This window comes from Pinus tabuliformis, chromosome 4_2, assembly GCF_031772625.1.
Source record: "Pinus tabuliformis cultivar Carrire ecotype Pingquan chromosome 4_2, CPIR1, whole genome shotgun sequence".
NCBI lineage: Eukaryota > Viridiplantae > Streptophyta > Pinopsida > Pinales > Pinaceae > Pinus > Pinus tabuliformis.
Window position 1 is genome coordinate 839,092,742 of NC_142304.1, and position 12,724 is coordinate 839,105,465.

Sequence of the window (12,724 nt, forward strand, 5' to 3'; positions counted from 1 at the left end):
ATAAGTTTTGTTTGAATTGGGTTATCCTTCCTCTAGTATTCCCAAGGTCTGAGACTAATGTCCTCCACTTCTTTATCTCCTCCTCTGTCTCACTGCTTTTCTTGATTACTTCCTCCCATTCTTCCAACAAATTACAGATTCCTTCATCCGTTCCCTCCTAGTATGTCGCGGTGGCTTCACTAATGAGATGCTCAACTGACTTCCTTCCTCTTCGTGGTTCCGACATGCTCGGATCTTTGGCCTTTGCAGGCTCCCTCCCTTGTCTTCTGCAAACCCTTCCTCTTGCTAGCCGATCCATCTCCGCACTGTTCAAAACTTGTTCACACGAAAGAGGTGTTAACCTCTATCTTTGGTGCATTTTACTATCTTGCTTGGAGTTCTTATTACCAACATTCTCACTATTCCTTATCTTAACCCAATTATGCTCAGAACAGGGGCTAGGTTGGGTGACAGCCCAGTCATAAGATGAGGCCAGTCTCCTTATCCTTTCAAGCTTCGCTCTCCTCCCTCTCTGGTACCTCACATACCCTGTATGGTTGGCGGTCCCCTTCCTTGGCCATGCAAGTATCCCCATGCCGTGATATGCCATCCCGTTCCCTGTGCCCAGTAAGGCCAGCGCCGCTTCTCTACCCTTGTCATACCCTTCCTCCCCCCCATGAGTCCTAGTAGGTTCCTCTGCCCAACCCCTACTCCCAATTCTCCAGGTCTTGCCGGGGTTGCCTCCACTGCTCCACCAACTAGCCCAACAATTTGATTGCTCTTTGATACCCTTAGCCTCTATTGTCAAGTTGCCATCTACCCATCCCCAGTACCCGGGCTCTCCCGGTATGCCCCAAGTAAACCTTGGGGTCTCAATGCTACCCTCAGGAAGGGCCTCACAACCACTGGCCAGATCAATTCCTAACTGCCTCAAAGCTAAAACGCAAAGCCATACTACCGTCGCGCAATGCCTTTGCCATTTTCGCCAACATTGTTCCCATTTTCCCTTCCTAAGTTTCTCCCATTCCCCCCCAGCAAAAATCAAACCATGTCAACACTGCAAGGGAGGCACAGGGCCAGGATACATACCCATTTTCGCTCCAAGGATGTTTTCGTTGATGCTGGCACCTTCTTGCTCTGATGCTCCAACTCCAAATTCCGCAAACCGTAATACAATTCACCCTCACCTATCTTGCCTTAACAGCTATACCTCTCACCTCATCCCTGTCGTGCCTGTCACCTTTCCCACCACCTTTGCATGTACTTATGCAAAGGGCCACCGCACCCACTTCCTTGAGCATGTGGGGGGCGGTGGGGCATACTTTTCCTTTTCTCTTCATACTTGTCCATAGTCCCTGCCATCCTCTAGCACACACCCCGATCGGGGTAAAATTAGACCACTATTATTCCTACTACTATAAAAAAATATAGCATATGATAAATTGTTATAAGAAGAGATTTTAGGCTAAACACAACCATAAACATGACTCTAAACAAAGACAAAGTTAATGACTTTCCTTTCAAAAAAAAACATTCGCGATTTTTTAAATAAACAAAACAAAAATTTGTTTTACATATTCTTTGATAGCATTTAAATAAACTCAAAATGATGAGTTTCATAAGGTCTATGGACTATGCCATCCCTATGTGGTTATTTCGAAAATGTATTAAAAAATTCAATGTACCACATAAAATAATCAGGAGCTAAATCTACATACTTGAGGATATTCCTTATCCATCTATAGGGAACAAAACCTACTTACATAGTATAAAATCATTCATATAATTTTCTTTATTTATAAATATCATTAAAAATAAGGTAGATGAGAGCATTTCAAATCTCTTAAACTTCCTTTAATAATGGGGATAAATGTTTATAAATTTTTCTCTTTCATCCATTTTATCATATTTATTTATTTGGTCTTCAATCACTTGTAACTTTATGACTTTATTATTATTATTATTATTATTATATATAGGAGAAAAAGTGGTTTTAGAGTCATAAACTCAAGAGATTTATTATTTCTTGGGCCAAATCCACCTTTGAACTTGAAACTATAACCTCCACATTGGTGTTAGAAAAGTGTCCAAAGTGTTGTAAAGCTTAGTATCCATGTTTTATGCTCCAACTAGAGTAGGTGGGGTCCCATATTAAAAGTATTGCATATGATTTATTTTAGTATATCATTATATGGTGCATGATTCTATGTTTCACATGTGCATTATGGACACTTTATTTGCCAGACATATTTTTTCAATTTTGAGAACATCTAAAATGCATTTTATAGTGGATATGGACACTTTATTTACCAGACCTATTTTTTCAGTTTTGAGAACTTCTAAAATGCATTTTATAGTGGATGGATTATATTACAAACTTGGTTTAAATATGTATTTATGTTGTCACATGAAAGGCTAAATGGGATTAGCTAAAAACCTTGATCATATGCGATATAGCACAAGGATTGGAATATGGTTTGAAGCTCATGATAACTCTTATATTTAATGTGCATTACACTAGTTAATGTAATTTATTCAAATAACGTGTTTTGTATTTACAACTAGCTGAGATGTTTTAACTTCGGATCTATGAAACACCGAGAGGGATCAAATATTTGGAGGTGTAAACCTCACTTTTAAAATAAAAATAAAATATTCTTTAAAATTAAAAATAATGTCGACTATAATAATAATAATAAGAAAAAATATACATATTTTGTTAGTTTTACTTAAAAGTATTGTAAAACATATTCCTACTCTAAGCTCTTGCTTTATTGATTGTTGATATTATAACACAATAAAAAGAAGATGGTGAAAATGTCTATTAGTTTTTGTTATTACAACCCAATACCAAGGAGATATGGTAAAAATATTTCACTCTCTCTCTTAGTTATAAATAAAATATTTTCATCTTTATATCAAACAAGATATTTTTATATGAATTTTTAGATTTATTTTAAAGTAATTAAAACAAAAAGACAAATAAGTTGATATTTTTTTGCCATTCAACAAATGGCTTAACATTTTTCCACATTTAAGAGTTATTGCCTTGTGCACCCAAAGTATGGTTATCATACCATTGGAAAATAACATTTTCTAATATGTTATCATCATATAAAACTTTCAAAACCAAAGCAACTTCCTTGATTGCATCTGCACTCGCATGCTTGCAAAAAGCATCAATTATATTCAACAAAAACAACTAGGAATCTTCATTATGAAGAGCTTTGGACAAGCAAATGTTTCTCTTTTGAACCTCCTTGGAAAATCCTTTATTAACACCTTTTTAAGGCCCTCAAACGACACAATCTTCACTTTTTGAGGAGAACCACTAAGAGATTGCGTGTACTCCTCCAACTGATTAGGAGACTTTCTCCTTTGAAGAAAATAATTAAAATCATCAAGAAGCTTAATGTGAATGCTTATCCCTTTAATTGTCTTCAATTTTTTCTCATAAACATCACTCTCTTCCTCCTTATCCTCAGTCTCTGACATAAGTTTTGTGGATTTATTACCATTCTCAATAGCAGGCTTGCTCTCAGGCTCAACCATTGTGTTCTTTGAAATGGTATTCCCTACAACCGTCATATCAATATGTTGTTTTGTACCTTTTTCATGTATAATTAACATCACCATTTTACTGGTAGAAAGAGTCAGTTGCTCCTTGATCCTCTTCTTAGTAGCCTCAATAGAGGTATCAATCTGTCATTCCACTCCATCATCAGCTTCCTCATCATGGTCATCCTATCTCCCGAGCACCCTCAGCAAAATATTTTTTCTACTCTATTCTTTCCTATGCTAGTGCCTTACGACATTTCCCTTGTAACATGTGGTGCAATTGTTAGTCATACAATTTAGATGTAGTTGTTAATGTAGAAAAATAACTGGGTATATTTTTGTTTTTAGCACAGTATGAAAAATGTCCAATGAATTTCTTATGAAATACTAAGTAAATCATGATATTAAATATTCAAATCCTTGTGGGTCAAACAAAAAAATCATAAATATGAAAAATATGATATTTATTTAGTGAGAATAGACTAAAGGAAGAATAATATGCTTTTTAAAGTTCCAAGTTTGAAATCCTGTAGTTACACATCCAACCATATTAAAGATTCTGGATTTTTTAAATAAAAGAAATTTAAAAACACTCTAAATTTATTATTGTGGCCTAGGTCAGATACAATCCCAACATTGTAAATTCATTGTTTCATTCAAACAAAATCAAAATGGATAGCTTCTCATTTGAAAACACTCATTACGGCGTAAGGCGTTTCTTTTGAGAAAAACTTACCTCTTTCCCTCTTGTCATCATTATGTGCGCTTGGATTATATGTTAGATGATTGGAGGATGTTCAGCCATTGGATCAAGCAAAAGTAGTTAGAAAATGGTTTATCTTCCTGAACATCCCTCTTGGTTTATCCTACTGAGCATCCCTATCTCTATTATAAATTTACTCTTCCCTCTCTCTATCACATGATGAAGGAAGGGCCAAACCTACTACAAACATAAGCAAGAAGAGTGTCTACTATATGATATTGGGGATTTTTAAAGTGAAATAATTTTTTATTCTAAAATTTGGGCTTTTATAAAGATTGGAAATTGACGAATTTTTGTCAAACAATCATGAAAAATTAGCCCACTAGACAAACATTAACCCCTAAAATTTTCGATGATACTGATTTATAAGATATTTAATGCTATATTTATAAATTATAAATTATAAATTATCAAATGCAAATATCACATGTAATTATACTGATTTATAAGATATTTAATTCAATTAAGTTGTATATGTTTTTCTTTTTTCCCGTGGAAAAAGTCGTAATTTTATTCATAATGACAAAATTACATTTTGTAGATGCTTAATAGCATATGCATATGGCCTGTACCTGTTTTCACAGGATACTAGGCAGACAAAGAGAAAAGTAAAATAGTAAAAAAATAAAAAAATATGAGAAGGTTAACTATGGTTCTTTTCTCCCCTTCTTCTTTTCCACCTTACACCAACCTCCAGTGTTGGGGGTGGCCATTACAATGGAAAGCTGGTTTTCAGTGAGCGTGTCTTTGTCAGATTCGGATCCCTTTGATCCATGAGTTTGCTTGATGCCCGTTATTTCCTTTCCTGTTGGTTGAAGTGTGTTTTGTTGTGGCTGTTTACTGTAGTCTTCCTCCTCCTTTGGTGGGCTCTTTTGATTCTTTTGTTCCTCAGTTCCTGCTTGGTGTACTGTTGTTTCTGCATTTTCGATTTCTTCCTCCAGGGGCTATACATTGCCATCCTTTTGGCTGTTTCTGTTGCTTCTTGTTTCCCTTGAGGGTTTGCTTTGCTTTAGGACAGGCACTGTGGAGGTGTCCTGTTTGTAGACATCCACGACATCGGAAAGTTGTGTTTTCATAATCTAGTGGTTGTATCCACTGTGTGTCATTAAAATTCAGGTTGATGCTATCTGGTAGCCCCTCACTAAGATCTACCTCGACACATATCCTGGCGAATTTTAATATCCCCCTTGAGATTCTGTCCTCATCAGTCTTGAGGTATTTCCCCAAAGCATTCCCTATATCTATTAATGCTTTATGATGCCAAAAATGTAGCGGGAGGTTGTGAAACCTAACCCAGACTAGCATCTTTGATACCACCATTGTATTAGCATCAAAATTCGGAAACCATGGGGACATAAATAGTCCTGCATTGCCCCAAAACCATGGCCCTCTACTAAGAATATATTCTCTTTCTTGTTCTGTTATGAATCTGAATATGAAAAAAACCTTTTGGACATAAGTAAATCTCACATTCTGGTGACCAGAACTCATAAATCCATTGGTCTAAAGTGTCAGATTTTGGCCAAAACCCATTAAATCTACATATGATAGAAGTGGAATAAAGATCTTTGTATAGGTTTTTTACCCTAGGAATGGCAATGGTGAGTGTGGGATTCTTAGATTTTTGTTCTACTATGTAGGGTCCTGGAAGCTCCACTGATGCTGTAGTTTTGACTTGTTCCTTGCCTTTGACTGCTTCCTTGAAGGAGCCTGTGCTTTTAGAGCTGGCTCCAACACTTCCCCCCTTCAGTCGCAGATTAATTGTTATGGTTGTATCCGTGTTGATGCCATAATCCTTGAGTGTAAGGTTGTCCTGTAAGTTGTGCCCAGAACATATCAAATTTTGCAGATGCACTGGAATACCTAGCTAGTTCTAGATTCTATTCTTTAACTCTTGGGTTCTCCTCCCATCCGAGATCCTTTAGCAAACTGGCTTGCCTTCCAAGGTTTTTTATGGTAATTTGTGTTAGATCCTCTTCTTTTGGGTGTATGTCCATCTGCATTCTTGCGGGATCTATTGCCCAAACGCCTGATTTTATCAGATTTGTTTGTCCCGTTGTTGTTCCACTGTGCTTCGTCCTCTACTAGCCTTCTAGGTCACTATCGATCTGCTTGCCCCTCAGGTCTTTTGGGAATTTGAGGTCCTCTTTTATCGGATCTGGTACGTGAGCTGTGAGGGTCGGCATTAATATTGGAGATTGCCAGGCTCCAGACAACCCTACCCATATTTTATCTTCCTCTGCATATTGGGGCTGTGAACCAGGGCAGAAGGGAGACTTTGTGTGAGCAGGCCTCCAGATCTGGGCTTGGTGTGGGCCCTTCTGCCTGTTAAAAGCCAGATCTATTGGATCAATGGTAGATTTGAGGTTAATACGCCCTGCCTTGGTGAAAGGGATCAGCCCGGATCCATGCAAAAGCCTTACTGGGGCAGCAATATCAGACTTTGATTTATAGTGTAGGTGTGAGGAGGATAGGTTGTCCTAGACCTCAGATCCGGTAGCATATTGGCCAGCTAAACTAGCGTTGTCTTCGTTGATGTTCTCTTTCCTCTTCTCGCAACTCTTTTTACTCATGGAACCCGGTGCAGCTGCGAATAACTAGAGGTGTCGTGCATTGGCTCTCCTTGCGGTGGGCATGGGCGCTTCGTCGCCATTGGATCTGCTTCTGTACATTTCCTCCCGTCCCTATAGCTGGAGTACAGTGCAGATGAGGGCACGAAGGATTCCATGGCTCTATCGCTAGAGTTCTCAGTCTCGTTTCAGAGTTCTTAAAAAGTATTCAAAATAAAGATGATTAAGTTGTATATGTTTATTGTTAGATTTAAGTATAAATTTAATGATCTACCTATACATCCCATCCCATCCGCATTAAATATCTTATATAGACTAGTAAATAAACTTTTTCTATATACAACTTTTCCTTGTCATTACGCGAGGGAGGTGAGGCAGATAGAATGTGCTTTTTCTGTTATGATGAGATGAATAACACCACTGCCTACTGGATGCTCAGGGAAATACTAATTTAATGCGGGGGTTCAATGTTCTTTCTTTAAAATGAATGGAAATAATACGTATTGTCGTTGTTTTCACGTAGAGGCTAAATCTACAAGACATGGGCAAGAAAGAAGGATGACCATTTGTGCCTTTAGATACATGCTCAGTGACATGGAATTCAATGCCGCACATTTCTTTAAAGTTGGATTCGGTAATAACATTATATAACATTGTATAGTGATGCTTGGTTTGACGGTAAGTTTACTTGGACAAAGCCTGGGAGACCGTAGTTCAAATCTCATTGAGTACACTGGCCTGCTATCGTGGATGCTCGAGAAGTAGGTTCTTGGTGGCACGAGAGTATCGCTTTGCTAAAATCATAGCATCTTAGTATATCAACTTGCAGGTAGTTGGATGTACTCTTGGAGTTATAGTGGCAGCTACGAGGATTAAATCATAGGATCTTAGTATATCAACGTGCAGGTAGTTGGATGTACTCTTGGAGTTATAGTGGTAGCTACGAGGATTAAATCATAGGATCTTAGTATATCAACTTGCAGGTAGTTGGATGTACTCTTGGAGTTATAGTGGCAGCTACGAGGATTGATCCTGGGTCTCCCCGAGAGTATCGCTTTGCTAAAATCATAGGATCTTAGTATATCAACTTGCAGGTAGTTGGATGTACTCTTGGAGTTATAGTGGCAGCTACGAGGATTAAATCATAGGATCTTAGTATATCAACTTGCAGGTAGTTGGATGTACTCTTGGAGTTATAGTGGCAGCTACGAGGATTGATCCTGGGTCTCCCATAAATTAGGACTGGCAGTTACCGATTCACCATGTGGTTAAAAAAAATAACATTATATGACATTACTAAGTGAATTTAAGAATATTGAAATTTGTATTCGATTGATTTTTTATTTTATTTTGAATTATTAACACTAGTAACTGAATTTAGAAATCATGAAATCTGTATTTAATTGTTTATTTTGATTTTATTAAATGTTTTTGTATTTGATTTTTATTTTGATAATGGTTTAATGTTATAGGTTCTTTTTGGTTGTTTAGAATTTTATTTTAATGAGACAAACAAATTATTAATTTTTTTAACTAATTATTAATTAATGGTAATGAGAATTTTCTCTTTTATGTTGTTTGGTTTATGGTTAATTGGTTTAATTATATGATTTTTTCCAGATTTTACTCACTCATTTATATTAAATTTATGGTTTTTATTTTCATTTTATTTTTTATAAATTTTATTAGAAAGTTAATTTTATTATAAAGTTGTTAATGACTTGTTTAGTTTATAATGAAATAAAAAATGGTCAGAATAAATATCAATGGGGAGATGATGTCGCGGAGCGTTAGATCAATAAGATTAATTTAAAATTAAATTAAACTAATTTAATTATTAAATGAAATTGTTGGTAAATATTTATAGGTATAAATTTATGGTAAGCATCAAAACACTTACTTACTTTATGAGACATTTCCTTTAAATGTCATGATTTATAAAACTTCATAACAAGGGCATCCCCAATTGACCTAATTGAGCTATCTCTTTGGCTAATGAATCAATTTAAATAAGATGGAAAAAAAAGAATAATTATTTTGGAGATAAATATCAATAGTTGATATGTGACTACTACTAAAAATATTCTATAATATTCTGTAGAGATTAAATACTTACCTAATATTTTTTTATAATTAAATTATATATATATATAGAAGAGATTAAGAAGCTATAACGATTCAGAGCATAGGTACAAAAAGGATGTCAATCTTTCGGTCCAGAAAGGAAACAATTTAATACGTTGGGACTGAGTCCGATTGGGATTTTGCACATCAAATATACGGAGGGAATTTTGTCTGGTGCAGGAGCTGCTGTTTTCTCCGCCACTATAAGATTCATGGATGTGCAGCTATTTATTGTGATGTGGTTGGAAGGTGTTGGTCTCGCGACTTGGACCTCCGAAAGGCAGGCAAAGCTAGAAACTGGGTAAGCTATCACATGCAAGCCAGAAGAGTTTACTTTGGGAAAGAAGACATGAAAATAGTTAATGGAGGAAGAGAGATTAGTAGGGCTTAGTGAGTTAATTAGGCAGTTAGTGGGGTAAATGAAAGAGGTGGTGGATTTGGGGGTAAATGAAAGAGGTGGATTTAATGGCCTAAAATATTTTAATAGTTTAAAATTTCATTTTATAATGTAGACAAGTAGACGTGGCAGCTAGAGAAGTTGTTTTTTAAAATAACACCTTACGGCATAATTAATACATAAAATACATACTCTAATTTCTTTTGTTGCGTAGTTTCAGAGCACGCCAAGATTTTATTCGTTGGTGTGAAGATTAGGATAACAATTGAAAATTTGAAGCCTCAAAGTTTGGATAAATTTCAGAAATATTATTTGCAATTCATAGATCTCTGATAATTGATACATTATTGGGAGAATGAAGTTTTTCATTGACTGGCATTGTTGTGTGTTCTTCTGTTTTTACTGGAAGAAAAAGATGAAAGGGAAGAAGAAATCAAGAGAGGAGGATTCTGCAAAGAAAGAAGATTAAATAATTCATGACTACCTTGTTGTTTGTATGTATATTTCTTTGCAGCAGCGAGGGTAAAAGCTTCTATGCAGTTAACATGTAGAGAAAAAATGTTTTTTCTTATTGTCTATATCAAAATAAACATTATATTCATAGTGTTTATATAATTATGACTTTTAGAAGTAAAGGTGATATCACAAAATATAAGATGCATATTCATGATTATAAAGTAGCAAAATTGTTCCTACTATTTAGGTTTATTGTATGAATATTGTTTAAAGTGATTTTATATATCTATATATATAATTAAGATATATGTTTTGGGATAGTTTAGTTAGTAATTTTAAACAAGTGAAATTGTTGGAACTAGAGAGACCTAGGTCTAAATCTCATTGTTGGAGCCTGAGCTACAGAGAAGAGGACAAGTCGTAGCCCCAGATGTATACTAGTAGTTATGTGTCATGTGATTGGTGTGTTCCTTACTATATATATATATATATATATATTTATAATTAAAAAATTTTAAAAATTTATAAATAAGTATGTTAGTAGATATATTTATTATGAAATAGGACTTTAATTTTAATTTTATTTTAGATAATTATTAAAATCTTATATGAAATGAGTTATGTTTTTTTGGGCATGTGTGACTGATAAGACATGGTATTGTAGCAAAGCCTATTTACAAGTTAGAATCTCCAAGGTCAAGTGGAGTGGATCTCCATTGTTAAAAATATTGTTACATGTTTTTTAAAACGTACATATGTTTAACTCTTAAAATAAAGTTCTAATTTAGCTAATTATTATTATTAATTTTAATTTTAGTTTTAATAATGAAAAATGATTAAGAAATAAGCATTTTAATATTTATATGAATTAATGTTCATCCCCATTTACTAACTATTTAATTTACACGTTGACTAACTAATACATGAAATTGTTTTTTTGCCATTTTTTCTACTTAATTTTAATCAAAATTTGGCATAGATTTTTAAAAGCTAGAGTTTAAGTTGTTTAAATTAGTAGAATTTGAGTGCCTATTTTTCAAGGTGTTGAATCTATTTATACATTCAAACACTTATTTTAAATCACAAAAATCAGAATCTTGCTTGAAATTATATCGTTGGATTCGATGAAAAAACTATTTACTTGGAAATAATGAAGAAAGTGGTTATTGATTGTTTTAATTGTATTCTTACTTAAGACTAAAATATCATTTTTTAGGAATTTAGTTTGATCTCCCTACCAAAATGTGATCATACAAATATGTGTATTCTTGATTAATTTGGTTAATGAAAATGTGACAACATTGTTTGGCAACCTCCAAGTGTAGCTTGTGAGCAGCTTAGGCTTGGTTCATTCATCAAGTTTTTCCTTCTAATTTTAATTTGGTATCAGAGCCCATCGGTCGGGGCCTGATTCTAGGGCCTGATTGTTTAAATAAAATATTTCTATATAAATATTAAATAAAACACTTACCTATAAATTATTTATATAATATTGTTATAAGAAAAGATAACCATAACAGTTTTATTTAAATAGAGATATTAAATGTATTCGCAATCGTCCCGTGCAGTAGAGAAGTTGATACTATAATAATGGGTACTGCTCGTAGCGGAGGTAACAGAGGACAGGCAATTAACCTGAGCACCGATGGCATTATTGCAATCGTGCAGTAACGTGTCGGAGAGTTCAGTAACGCAGGTCGTGCAGTCGGTTTCTTGCGCACTGCAGAATGCTTACCCGTAGATGGGGGCTGAACTTGGAGTTGTTACCTCCGTCTTGTAGGTGTTACTGTGGGAGGCCAAACCCTGTTGCAGTCGTGAGAACAGGGTTGGGATAACCATCCGAAAGGACTTCCCGCTGGGACTGTCAGCTGTTTACATTCTCGACCGTACCTCTACATTATCAAAAGTACGCATCGGGATGACATTTCAGTATTCCAGTGCGGACGACATTTTAGTAATTATGAAATGGTAACTATTTTCTTAATATCATTTTGACTGAGATAAGTATTTTAATAAGAGTTGGCTATGAGTTTCTTGTGCTCAAATTTTGGGAATTTTTTTATGTGAAATCTTGATTTATATTATTTAAAATATTTTTTTGATTGTATATATGGATTCAGCAACATTAAAATTTTTAAGGGCGCTTCTATTGTGCAAGATTTACCCATCAATCTTATGATTTCAATGAACTTCGGCCGGATTTTAGAGAAACTAAATCGGAAAAATATACGGGAAATCCACTTTCCAAAAAATCTCCAAGACAACTCCATTTTAAAAGAGTTAAAGGTAATAGAATTTTATATTTAAAAAGAAAAATTATTGAAATTTATTTCAATTGTATTCTGAAATGGATATTTTAATTATTTTTTTAATATGATTTTTATTTAATTGGATGTTTTTTTATTTTATATGATAATTATTTTTTTAATAGGGTTTTTATTTATTTGGAGTAGAATTTAGCCTTATAAAAGAGATGTATTTTATTTTGTATAGGTAATTATTTTCTTTAATATCATTTTATTTAATTGGACTAAATTTTAGTATTATGAATTGGATGTATTTCATTTTGTTTGAGAAACTAGATTGGATTGGATTTTAGTATTATGAATTGGAAGTAGCTCGTGTTGTTTGGGAAATTGGACTAGATTTTAGTATTATGAATTAGATGTATTTCATATTGATTGGGCAACTCTATTAGATTTTAGTATTTTTTTTTTGGTAGGTAAGCACCCACAGGGGATTTGAACCGCTGACCTATCGTAAGGAGTGCCTTAAGAGTGCACCCATTCACCGTCAATCCAAAGCCCTGTGGGCCTATTAGATTTTGGTATTATGAATTGTGTGTATTTCATTTTGTTTGTAGTAGATTTTAGTATT

General features: G+C 34.5%; 1 pseudogene; it reads right to left on the reverse strand.

Moving 5' to 3' along the window:
* Positions 1 to 2,944: 2,944 nt before the first annotated feature.
* On the reverse strand, positions 2,945 to 3,615 carry LOC149172285 (putative eukaryotic translation initiation factor 5-2; annotated as a pseudogene).
* Positions 3,616 to 12,724: the final 9,109 nt, after the last annotated feature.